The sequence below is a fragment of the Chinchilla lanigera genome, unplaced genomic scaffold (assembly GCF_000276665.1).
Source record: "Chinchilla lanigera isolate Chin_1 unplaced genomic scaffold, ChiLan1.0 scaffold00015, whole genome shotgun sequence".
In the NCBI taxonomy this organism is placed as follows: domain Eukaryota; kingdom Metazoa; phylum Chordata; class Mammalia; order Rodentia; family Chinchillidae; genus Chinchilla; species Chinchilla lanigera.
Genome location: NW_004955416.1, coordinates 23,091,218 through 23,105,164, shown reverse-complemented (window position 1 = coordinate 23,105,164; position 13,947 = coordinate 23,091,218). Strand labels below are relative to the sequence as shown.

At 37.5% G+C, this 13,947-nt stretch overlaps 1 long non-coding RNA gene across 1 annotated transcript in view; it reads left to right on the top strand.

Annotated features, from left to right (window-relative positions):
- The window catches only part of LOC102022916, a 31,573-nt gene extending 27,879 nt beyond the window's left edge, over positions 1 to 3,694 (top strand). Inside the window, exon 4 of the long non-coding RNA XR_001233353.1 lies at positions 1,258 to 3,694. This is a non-coding gene — a long non-coding RNA (uncharacterized LOC102022916). The remainder of the gene's footprint in view (positions 1 to 1,257) is intronic.
- Positions 3,695 to 13,947: the final 10,253 nt, after the last annotated feature.

Here is a 13,947-nt window from a genome sequence, read left to right as displayed (position 1 = left end):
TATGGGTATAGAAAAATTCTAAAGAAAAAAGGCAAACCAAAAATGTGGCATCTTTGATGATGTGAAAGAAGTTCATTGTTAGTTTGGCTGAATGACATCACACGTATGTTTTGTTGAAACATAATGCACACAGTTTATTGACAACACAACTCCAAGTTTTAATTCCTACTAGTGTGAATCAGCTCATCAACTAAATTTTAGCCAGTAGGTTAGTGATATTACTTATCTTGGCTCATGGCCAAAATATCAGAAAAATTGAATGTGGAAAATCATTTGAAATAATTCATTCACACCACCACTATATAGCCATTCATTGGTCAGCTAAACCTTTTGCATTTACCCAATTGTTTGCCAAACTGACAAATGTACCCAATTTGACAACTTTTTTTTTTTTTTTTGAGTACCGGGAATCAAACTCACGACCTTGTGCGCTTGCCAGGCAGGTGCTGTGCCGCTGAGCTAAATCCCCAGCCCCCGAATTTGACAAATTCTATATTCAATCGGGGATGGACTCTTCGCTATTGTACATCATGAGGAGTGGTTACTGCTTTGGGGAAGTAGATAATGGCAACAACAACAAAAAATGTTTGACTCTTATGGTTGGGATGGTCACCAGAAGCGCTCTTAGATACAGAAACCATCTCTTCACTGATGGTATTGCTTCAGTGCTTAAAATAATTTACCCTTCTGTTGATATGAGAACAGGCCTAATAAGATGTAAAGTATTCAAGGCAGGTTTTGAACTGAGTTGTCTTGTGAGGTTACCTGAAGAGGAAAATTAAAGGTCAGCAGTGGCCAATCTGCCTGTCCTCCAAGTTCTCCCTGCAGTGTAGTCTCCTTATGAGGTGCTGGTTGAGGGAATGATTTCCATACACATAAAAATGGCTCAAGGGACTGATTTTTAGGGACTTCAAATAAGTTTGTACATCTGCCATAAGTAAAACATTAATTTTTTATGAAATATCAATTATTTTGGAGCCTGCTTATTGGTAAAAAAAAAATAATTTTGCTCTAAAGAGAAAAAGATGCAGATGTTGTCTTCTTGTGGAGTATTTTGATGATTGATGCCTCTGATTGGAGAAATGTTTGTTTATTTATTTATTTATTTATTTATTTAGGTATCAGGAATTGAACTCAGGACCTTGCACCTGCCAGGCAGGCACTTGTGCCACTGAGCTACATTCCTGGCCCTGGAATGTTCTTTTAAAAAGTCTTTCACAACTTGAAATGTTCACTATTTCCTTCTTCTATGCACAGCAAAATACTGGAAGTTGACATGAAATATGCTAAAGAAGACCCTGAAGTGTGCAAAGAAGAAAGCAGTCTGACCAGGAAACTACGGCTTAAGAACAACACCTGAGAAGCTTCCTCTTTGCCTCCTACATCTCAGACCTAGAGTTCCGAACCAAGGATCCAAAAATAATAATGGGCTCAAACAAGAAAGTCCACAACAAAAGCTTGTACACTCTCTCTCTCTCTTTTCTCTCTCTCTCTCACTCTCTCCACCCCCTTCCTCTCTCCCTCTCTCCAAAAGACCTGGAAAGGCGCAACCAAACAACACAGGAAAATGCTTAGACAATAACTTTCAACAAAACACCACAAAACTGAGTTAATGGTGCCAAATGACACTGAGAGAGAGCCAGGATTCTCATCCCTGCAGATATTCAAGCAAACCTCCCCAAACTTGGGGAATCAACGAAGGCCATTTGGGGAGCAATAAAAAGACATCCATGCCCCTCTCATAGAGGGAAGTGTCATTGAAAGTCTGACTTCTATTTCCACCTAGCAGTACAGTAAGCTTGTGTCACCACTTCTCTGCCAGCAGGAGACCACCTAAACAGGAGGGCGAAGTAAGTCCACAGTCTCTCAGTACAGTATCCAAGTACCTAGATTTCAAGAGCAAATCACTCATCATTGCAAGAACAAGAGAAAGCTCAAATTCACTCTAACAGGACAGCAAACATGTTCTGCAATCTATATGACACAAATGTGAAGGTTGTCCTTCAAAGACTTGACAGCAGCCATCATAGAAATCCTCCAAAGAGAAATTACAAACATTAGTGAAACTGTTGGAACAGAACACTTCTGCAAAGACACAGGATGTCACCACAAAAGATGGGTATACAACCGAAGATGTAGCTCAGCAGGTGCAGGGCCTGCCTGGCAAGTGTGAGGCCCTGAGTTCGATTCCTGGTACCAAAAAAAAAAAAAAATAGATATATAGAGATGAGTCAAATGGATTAAAAATGCAATAACCAACTAAAAAGCCAAGGCCTGGGTTCTACAAAATAATGGAAACACAAAGAAAAAGTATCCATGGACCAAAAGACAGCAATAGAAATTGCTTATCATGAGAGAAACTATAGACAAGAAAAAAATGAACTTAGCTCAATGACCTGTATAATTATATATATATATAGAAAAGATGTAACAGTTACACTGCCAAAGTCCTAGTGAGAAAGAAGGCAAACTTGAAAACAGGTGCCTTAACAAATTACAGCTGAAGTTTCCCTATATTTAATAAAAGATATCAATCAGATTTCAGAAACATGGTGAACCTCAAACAGGATAAATTCAACAGCTATCCATACTAAAAGATTCCCTAGTCAAACTTTTGAGAACTAAAGATGGAAACAGAAACTCAACTCAGATATCCTTTGAAGATGAACTGGTCAAGAAGACCATGATATCTTATGCATATATCAATAAAAGAAAACCTTGCATTAGTTATACGTGTAACACTGAAACGATCAGGGCTAGTCATCAGAGAATGATGGAGAATGACAAAAGCTATAGTGTATGGTTCCATTTATATAACATTATTGAAGTGACAACATTATAGAAAACAACTTAGGGCTAAGAAGGGGTAAGAATGAGGGAACTGGCCATGGCTATGAGGACAACATGAAGAACTTTGTAGGAACGGAAAAAATAACCCTTTATCTTGACTGTATCAGTTTCAGTATCTGATATATTATGCTATGGTTTTACAAGTTGTTAGCACTGAGAGAAACAGGTAAAGGATTACTCTACCTTATTTCCTACCATGTGATGGAAATCTACAATTATGTCAAAATAAAAGTTAATTAAGGCAAAGTTCTGCAAGCCTTATATCTAATGGTTACATTACTCTGGACAGAGAATCAAAGCATTTTGACAGTGTCACTTGAATCTTATGCAACCTTGGACAAACATTCGGACCCTCTAAACCTACTTCATTGCCAGTAAAATGAGCATGACTACATCAACTCTACTTATTTCTCCAGGGTATCCAGGGTAAGATGAAAATGACCATGAAGGTGCTTCTTAACCCCTTATGTACCAAAAGAAATAGAATGAAATGTGGGTAAATACTGTATGCAAGGCTCTAATCTAAAGTGTGCACCCTCCTTTCTATCTACATGGTCTGATTGTATGTGAACTTGAGTGATACGGCATGTGACATTTAGAGGAGGCCCACTAAAGAGAAATCCCCATCTTTCATCAGATCTTTCTCAGGTATTCAGGAGTTCCCGAACTCAACAGTCTCAAGGTCTACAGTAACTCTTACCAAATCCCTGACCTTCAATACTCTGAAATTTCTGATAGCCTTTCATTCTCCTTTCCTTGAACATGCTAAGCCATCTCAGACCTTCCTTTCCTTTCCACTTAGTTAACTTTTTTGTTGCTGAGACAAAATACACAACACCCAAAGTTAAAGGAGAAAAGGTTTATTTCAGGTCACAGTTGGAAGACGTCTCAGCCCATAGTTGGCTGCTCCAAGGCAGGACAGCATGCAGATGGGTGACAGAGAGGAGACTCAGTGCCTGGTAAGCAGAAGTCATCAAAGCAGCAAAGTAGCAAAGAACAAGCAAATGGCCCCAGCCACCCTCTTTTTGTCTCTTATATTCTACCCAAGCTACCTGCCCTTAGGGGAAGTAGCGCTCACAGCCAGTTTAGGGCCCCTTAATCCCAGAGTCACACCATGGATCAATCCCAGCATCATACCCTTAATTCCAACATTACACAACCCAGATCCACCCACCTCTGAAAAACACCTACCTACAACCACATGAGGTTTTCAGGGGGACACCTAGACACAAGCCATAACATTTTGTTTCAGGAGAAGGAGCTGCCACCACCACCCAGTTTCCTTCTGTGCAGTTCATTCTTTGCATCAATCACCTGTTTTATGGCAAGGAACCCATACACAGGTCTTGCTACTTTTTCTCTTTATGACTTCTCCCTAATACTGTGCCCCTAAGCCTGGGAGGATGAAAGGTTTCACACCTGATACAGAAAAGACTATATATAACCCTTCTTATATATAAATACAGTGGTACCTCAGTTCATGAATTTAATTCTTTCCATGATTCTGGTTGCAAACCAAGTTGGATAAGAACCAAATCAAATTTCCCCATAAGACCAACAGTGAATCTAACCATTGAATTTGATTCAGTTATTGTGTAATTGGGTTTGTCCCCAGAATCATGGAAAAATTAAGTTTGAGAACCAAGGTATCACTGTATATATTCTATATTAATATATGCATATTGTAGTATTTATGTTATATGAATATATATGATATCATTTATACTCACTGTCTTGGTTACTTGCCTCTTACTGCTGAGACAAAATACCTGATGCACATATTGAGGAAGGAAAGGTTTATTTAGCTCACAGTTTGTGGAGGTTTCAGTCCTCATTCAGCTGGCTCCAAGACAGAGTGGCACATGGCAGAGGGCAACAGTTCATGGAGGCAGACAGCAGAAAGCAACAAGAGTACAAGGGCAGGAGCAGAGGCAAGCAGCCTCTTTCCCTCCCTTACATTATACGCCAAGTACCTCCTCCAGGGCTGCTGTAGCACTCATACCTATGAATCAATCATAAAGTCTAGAAAATCACTCCATGACTGCATGAGGCTTTGGGGGACAGCCAGACGCAAAGCATAACACTTACCACTTTACAACTGACAAAATGTTATCAAGTAATCTACTGAGGATATACACATCTATCAATTTAGAATACTTAGGAAGTACTTAATTTTTGAGAGAATGAAAACTCCCATCTCCTTTTTTTGTGGTACTAGAGATCAAATCCAGGGGTGGCCTGCCACTTAGCTATATCCTCAGCCCTTTTGTGATTAAGTAATTAATTAATTTATTTATTTTTGAGGCAGGTTCTTGCTATGTTGCCCAGCTGAGACTCAGATTTACAATGCTCCTGCCTGGAATGCTCTCCATCTTATGTGGAACTTTTCTGTTGTTGGAACTTTGGCAGGAAATATCATTACTAAAAATCCATCTTTTGTTTATTTATTTTTTAATCATGCATTTATTCATTTCATCACTCATTCAACAGTAACTTAACACCCACTAACTGCAAGAATATGTTCTAGACCTTAGGAATGTGAAATAAATTTTAAAAAGTCCAGAGTGATACACTTGGAAACAGTAATGATGGGAATGTGGTTCATGGGACAGGCACATACAACAGTATCATAGGAACCCGGAGAGTAGAGCTGGGGAGCCTTCAGAGTAACTGGCGAGGGTAGCAAACTCAGGCAGTTGTAAGGGCCAGGCCATCTCATTTTGAAGAGTATGAGGGACTTTTCTACCCAACTCCACCTGTGTACTTTATAAATACATGGAAATAGGCCTTCTTTATACTTATGCAGTCTAAGGATGGGGCAGATTTTGCATAATAATCCATGCAGTTCACCTTCAGCATTTTGCTCCACTTGTTACCATCTCCCACAAAGCCTTCTGAGCCCATAGCCACTCACTTCTCCTCATGCCACATGACCTGCCTCCCTGCTTAATCCCCTTCCTCCTCTTTTGTCCCCTATAGTCTTCTCTTCAATCAGGAATCAGAGAGATGCTGATTTTTTCAGTAAGATCATATACCTTCCGCTCTCAGTAAATCAGGATTGAAGCAAAAGCCTTACATTGGTTTAAAACCACAATGTTTTGCTGAATATTAGAATATTTTCAAGAATGTTTTGTTTGTACATGTGTTTCAAACGTCCACAGCTAACCCCATTCTGGATACATTCAGTCTCTCAGAATTCCAGGAGATCTCAGGTGGTTCCCAGGATATGGAATTCTCACAGTTCTGCTGGCTTCAGTCCACCCCTTTGTTACCTCTGCAGAAGAATTTGATGATACTGTTCTCAGGTGTTGCATTTGCATCTGCTTTCTCACACCTCTACCTTTGTGCATAGTTCCCTTCACCATCCACACCTATATTTGATAGTTTCCTGTGCTTGTATTCCATCATCCTCCGCCAGAGGACACTCCCTGGACTTCACTGTTCCTTGTTTATTTCTTCATCCTTATTGCCCACAAAGTTGTGCAGCACCAAGGAGACGTTAAATGCATCTTAAAACAAAATGAGTGGACTGTAGTGACTTGAAGGAGAGTTTTGGAAAAAAGAAAAATGAAGACCCAAGATGTTTTCCTTAAGATGAGACACCTTAACCATTTTAAACAGTAGAGTTTATCAGCTGATTTATAGTTTTAAAAAACATTCTTGCTTGATTTGGGGAGCTTTATTATTTCAAATATGAGTTATGGGGATTTCAAATAAAAACACCTGTAAGTATGTTCTTGTCATCCCAATGAGAAGAACCTGAAAGAAGATATGGTACATTTCAACACCACAGGAGGGACGGAAGTAGAAACTGAGCATCGTGTGGACTTGTTTTGTCTTATTTAGTAACAGACAGCTGTAAAGAGTAAACGGTCACTTGTACTCAAGCTGTGACAATTCACTGCTTCTCTCTCACAAAACAGAGAACACAATCTCACCTGTGCCTTTGAAGTTCTCTCTCTATTCTGATTAAAGAAATACAAGTTCAAGCAGGCTTAAAAATACAAAGGCCAAACATTTCCAGAAACCAAACATAGATTGGCTGTAGCCAATCTGTCTCCCTTCAATTTTAGTGCCTGAGTCCCTATATGTGGCCTGGAGTCTCTTTATTTATAACCTCCACTCATGGACCATCCTGCACATTCACTTTCCCCACCTCAAAAAGTGTTCTATAACATCTGCTCTAAATCTCTTCTAATTACCATTTATGCTCTATTGTCTGTAATCTGTTCAAAGCTAAAAATAGAACTGAGGTATAATCTCAACACAACCTCAAGTGCTTAATTTTATTATTATTTTTTGTCCAACAGAACAAATCCATAATAATGAACAAAAGCTTTATTTTTAAAAGAACCCCTGAAATAAACCTTTCCCCCTGCTCTAGCTGCACTTCCTAACCCAATATTAAGCAGAGCCTCTCTCTATTCATTCTTTCAGCCTGATATTACTTTGCTTAAAGAAGTAAATCTAATTAAAAGATCACAGGAAATGGAAGCTGTTTTGCAAGTTGGAGAAGCTGCCTCTGTGTATTTTTCACCACTGATTGGGCTCACAAGATGGAAAATTTCGTAGACTGCTAGGCAAAGTGCTCTCAATGTTGCTAGAACATCTGCTTTTCTCTGTGTAAAATCCCTTCCATGCAGTGATTGAAGATTTTTATTCTAATTGAATTTGTAGTTAATTCCAGATAAAGAAGAGATTCTTTTTGCTGATGCTGCTTAAATCAAGGACCCCCAAACCCACTGCTCAAAACTCTTCCTCAAAATTAATCAGAAGAAACGGGTTGTTTGTAGCCAGTGAGCCTCCATATTTTTTTTCTATTTTTAAGACCTTAGGGAAATTTCAGAGGCTCTTGAATCTTGATTTGGACTTTCAAACTGTTTGACAGAGACTGAGGGGCAGCCCCGCCCCTGTTTCCTAAATGTAGTATTTCTAACCCAATAGGCAAAGGTGGAGTCAGTCTTTAGTTTAAATATGGCTTACTGCCCTCCTTGTGAATGTTGATCTGATGTTAGCTGATCATAACAAATATATTTATGATACTAAATAATTTCAAGGCACTTAAAGAGTTAAATCTTCTAATGTTTGCTGCAATATTTGCTAAGCACATTAATAAGGAGAGAAACCAAGAAAAGAATGTAGTATAAACCAAAGAATCTCCCAGTGCTTTTGACATTGCACTTACTTGACAGCTTTTTGCCCGTAACTGTGGCCATATCAGTCAGCTTTCCATTGCTGGGACAAAATACCCAACGATGACACCTTAAAGGAGGAGTGATTCTATTGGGCTTGTGGTTTGTGGAGATTCAGTTCATGGGCAGGTATAGCAGAGGATAGCTGTTCAATCATGGCACCTAGGAAGGAGGGACAAAGACATAAGCGGAAAGGGAGGTACACCTTCCAAAGACACGTCCCAGTGATCCACCTCTTCCAACAATGCTGCATCTCCTCACAGCACATCTAGTTTTACATTCATCAATGGATCAATCTACTAATGAGCATACCAGCCCCATGATCCAGTCACCTTTTCCAAGTACCAGGTCTGGACACATAAGACTCTTGGGGGATGTTCTAGATCTAGCCCAGAAAAGTGAACTTGTGGAAACTGCAGTCTCCATGAGTTCATACCTTGGTGTTATAAAGTAAGAGGAATCTAATGAAGTTATAATTCATTTCTTTTCCACTCAACCTTCATAAGTGAATGAACCCTCCTCTCCTTGCACTGTTACAAAATTTTATTAGGGACTGTAAAATGCAGTTAACATTGGAACCTTGAACTAGAAGTCAAAATAAGAAATAAATTTACAACTTATCAGGAGCAGGGATCTTTCTCTGTCTCCTTTCAAGGTCACTTATTCTGGGAACTTCTCATTTTTTTTCCAGGCCTTGGACCAGAGAAATTGGACCTTGTTTCTTCCCCCAAAGCATGGTAGAGATGTCAATCAGAAGCCATGGGTGAAAGATGTTTGTATAATCTTGGCATTTTCAAATGTATCAGTGTTGACTACCCCTGGTTAATATTTACCATTTTTAACTATATTTCACTGTTAGACTTCTGCCCTGATTCTTCTAGATGAGTTAGTTGCCTGCAGTCCAGAGCCCTTAATATTCAGGACATCTCATTATCATTGCACTTGTAAAGATCTACTGTGGCTTGTATAGACAGACTGTCTCCCCAGCTGTCCGGTGACTATCAAGCAATTTGAAATCAGAAAGAATATGACTAATTTTTTATTCCTAAGATTCAATAGATGATCAACAAATGAGTTAAAGTTAATCAATTTAAATAGTTTTGCTAGATTCCATAGGAAAAATGGATTTCTGTTACTCGGTCAAACTTGTACGCCATCATACACTACAGTAATGAGAAATGTTATGCTCAGTCAAGTTAAATGCAATAAGGAAATATAGAACTAATGATAAGAGAAGATTGGTTCCAATTTTTCACTAATATAAATAGTACTGCCATCGCCATCTATGCAAATAAATTTTTGAGTGTATCCATTTATACTTATAATGGTCATTTCACAGAGTTAAGTAACTATGCCAAAGAAGGGAAAAAGCTCACTTTTATTCATTCCCATTGATGTTGTCCATTGTAGTTAAGTACATTGGTAATGGACAGATAAAAGTGAGATCTTTAACCTTATACATATACACACAGACATACCTGCATAGGCTAGGGAGTCTTACTGATAGTAATTCTTCTTTTTATCCATATTTACAAACTCTGCAATATAACTTTACAATAAACTCTTATTAAAAAGTGGAGTCTCTTTCCCTACTTGACTGGGATTGGTTAGTAGTGTGACTTAGTTTGGCTAATTTTAAATTAGACATATGATACCAGAAGGATTTGAAATAAGGTTGTGTAGGTTGTTGATTCTTCTTGCTGATGCCATCCTCAGAAAACAAATATGCCCACTAGCCTGATGGCCTCAGAAGGATAGTTTGAGGATGAAATACATTTGCCCTACACCCAGCAAAATGAGATTAACCACTCTATCTGACTGAGGAATTTCAGAGAAAAATTAGTCAATGATTTTAAAGCCTTGTTATATGCCACTGAAATTTGACATTATTTGTTATACAGCAGTAACTGACTAATACAAGATATGTCTAATATCAATCTGTCACCAAGAATAGATAAAAATTAATAAAAAGGGGCAACACAGTTTTTATGAATTTTATGTTGAATTAAAAATAATACATATAAAATATTATGTATACTTATGATGTCCAATAATGATTTGATTTAAAGAATAAGTAAATCAATTGGTTTTTGACTACAAGGTGGTAAGTGATATACATTGCTGATCACTACTGAATTTGAATACATATTTTATATTTTATTTCTCATAGCTTCTTATTGTACTTTGAACCTTTTTTAGAGCACTCATACATTTCATATGCTATTTATACTTATGTATTATGTATTTACATATATTAGCTATTCAGTGTTGCAAATGTTTTCTCTAATTTGATTAAAATTGTACATGACTTATGTAAAAATTCTGTAAATCACAGTATTTTACTTAATGCCTTATCATATGCTTAGAAATTTTGTTTGTTTGTTTGTTTGTTTCTTTTTCTCTGGTACCGGGAACCGAACTCACGACCTTGCACTTGCCAGGCAGGCACTTTTGCCGCTGAGCTAAATCCCCAGCCCCTTAGAAAATTTTTTATATTTTAATTTTTATGCTTCATTGTCAGTGATATCTTTTAGTGTACGTTGTGAGGGGAGGGAACTAAATCTAACAACACCCTTGCCAAAGGTATCTATCAAAAATGCTTGATTAATCTAACCTTTCCAAATTGATGCAAAATGTTATCATTGCCATATAAAAGGAATTAATAAAATATTCTAGGTTGAATAATATATACTAGAAAAACCTTGCTTTCACAATATTAAAAAGTTTTGGGGCATATGCATGAAATTACTTTTAGTGAAAAATGCACATAACATATATGCAGTGGGTTGGATTCAGTTTGACTGTATTCCCCAAAGGTTCATGTGCTAAAATGTAATCAATCCCTTTTGTGATATTGCAGGAAGGTGGACTCTTATGGTGACTCTTGTGCTTACAGGTAAGGCCTTTGGGAGATGACTAGGATTAGATAAAGAAGTAAGGTAGAGCTCGCATGACTGAGCCTTGATAGGTTATTAGAAGAGAGACAGAAACTAGGTCAGACACACACTCCATATCCTTGGTGTCTCACCGAAGTGATGCCCTGTACCAGCTCAAGATTCTGGCAGCAAGAAGATCACCGTGAAATGCATCCTTTCAGCTTTGAGCATTCAGAACCATGAGGCAAAGTAAGCACTTTTAAAAGAATAGCTTGCCCGAAATATTTTGTTTTAGCAATGGAAAACAAATTGATACAATATATATAACATAATATGTCCCAATCTGTATGTGTATATAGATAGATAGATAGATAGATAGAGAGATATATCCATAAACATATGTGAGAAATATAACAAAAAATCCTAATTATTAATGATACTTACCTGTGAGTGGCAGAATGAAAAATGTGTAATTTTCATTTCTTCTTCACTTTTTCCAATGCTTTTCAAATTATATGTAGAAAATATATTTCTACACTCATAAACATTTAGAAATGATTTCAAAAGAAAATAACTAAAATAAAGCTCAAATAACTTGAAAACATATATTAACCAGAACTCTTAGTTCATTTGCTCATTTGAATTTTAAATAAAATAGCAAATGATTTGTTGTATCTTCAATAAACAAGATATCATTCTATTGGCATTTATCAAAAGAATAATTAATTCAAATTTCCTTCTTTTCTTCCCATAGAAAGTCATTTCATAAGTACCTTACTATTATTCTTAGGATAGGATCTGGTTTTTGTCTTATGTGTTAGTAATCCTGATATTGTCACAGAAATGAGTCAGGACTAAAAGCAGCTGCCTAGGTGCAGTACTACTTGTCGCTCAGGGAAGTATATTTACATTGACATTCCCATTTCTCCCCGAGAGAGGCTGTCTGCAGGTGGAAAGAAAGCTTCTATCCTTGGTGGGAATTTTTTTTCCATGGCTTCCAGTGCTCTACTTGCCCAGTTCTGTAAAGCATCAAGACAAGGCATGTGGAGGGTTGGCTATACTGCGAGACTGAGACGCAGTATTAGGTTTTGGGCAATGTAGCCTGAGAAAAGACATGTTTACAAAGTGGTCTCTATTCTGTGACTGTCCCTTCCAAAAGTTATGTTGAAATTTAATTGCCACTGTGATGATATTAATAGTTGGGGATTTTAAGAGGTGATGAATGCTGCCATCACAGGAGTGGACTGGTTCTCTCCAAAGTGGATTATGGAAAGAAAGGCTCAATGCAGTCTGATTTTTCTCTACCTCTGGCTCACTGGCCCTCCTCCTTCTTCTATGAAATCATGTATTGTGAAGGGCCTCACTAGATGTGAGAGGCAGATTCTTAATCTTTCCAGTTCCAGAGCCATTCACCAAATAAACTCTTATGGTTTATAAATTCACCGGTCTCAATTATTCTGTTACAGCAGCAATAAACAGACTAAGATAGTGGGTAAAGAACAACTGATTTCCCAGTCACTCCAGGGACTCCAGCAACACATGCTAGGTTATGAGATAGTAAAGGATAGGAGTTAACTCTGGTCTGTCCTCATACTTGCCAAAGTTAATTCTGCCCCAAGTCTTAATTATGCCAGTGAACTGTAGAGTTAAATAGAAAGAACATGGTCCCTGAGAGTATACCTTTTATTGTAAGGACTAAGAAAGATTTAAAGTCCAGTTTACTTTCTCTGAGGTGAGCTTAATTTGAAGCTACGGTAGTAATTCTTAAAGTAGTAAACACCACATCTCTCTTACAGATGTGTGGCCCATTGTCACTCTGCCCTTCACTAAATTTGCCCCAGGGAAAATCCACATTATGTAGAAAACATTTAGCCTCTGATTTTTTGAACTGGCTGCATTCTTGCACTTGATTTGAATTTAAATTTATTCTCCATGCAGCATATAAAAAAACAGAAACCTTGCAAAATGCTGCTTTTCTATGATTTGAAACCATTTTTTTAAACTTTACTATATGACAGGCACTGGTTTTGTAGACATTATGTTTAATGTGTAGTATCACTATCTATATAGAAGAAGGAGGCATCTTATTTTTATTTATTTTTTTGATGATGAATCCTAGTTACAAAGAAGTTAAAAATTATGACTAGGGTCATGGTGCAAATGACTGAGAGCCCTATATTGATAATTATTTATACTTACAAATTTGATCAAAATATCAGTCACCATATTCAAGCAGCACTATATTCACTATCCTATGTGAGCAAGTTGGTAGGGGGATGCCCGCCTAAATTCTTTTTTTTTTTTTTTTGAGTTGCTAAATTAATAATTTCTTCTTAGTTTTTTACAATGTTTTAATTATCATTCTCAGTAAATGTATTGGGTTAAGATTTTTATTTAGAATTATGATGAATTGCAAAACTGTAAGACATGACTTCCATAAGCAGACTTTTGTCACATAGGGACATGAGTACAACTCGTTTTTCCTATGACTGCCATCCTGAGAAGAGGGAAAGCACAGAGACTCAAAAACAGAACTGTTAAAAAAAAAAGAAAGAGAACAACTGTCAAATACGACAGGTGTGGTAAAATAGAGGGGGTGGTCAGCCACAAGAGCTGGGGCTGAGTGAGCAAATACAACGCCTCTGGATGCTGAGAAGGGAACTGGAAAGGGGGAAGCACCACAAGGATTGAGTTACTGAACACAGACTGCACTTCTGAGGAGTCTGGACTAACAAGGCATTGGGTTTTTCTGAATTTAGAGTAAGGTGGGTGCGCTGTGAGGTTTCAGCAGATCATTCACTCCTCTGAATCTCTGATTCCTCTTGGATGTTTTAATGATATTGATACATATATTAAGGGCTTGATGAAAAATTCAAATATGGTAATGCATTAAACAATACTCTAGGGCTAATATTTTAAACACCACTCAGTAATATTACTTTCTATTTTTATTAGCACACATTTGTAGTACATAATGTTTACATTCCTTGTGGGGTGTTAGTACATGTACACAATACCTCTTAATTTGT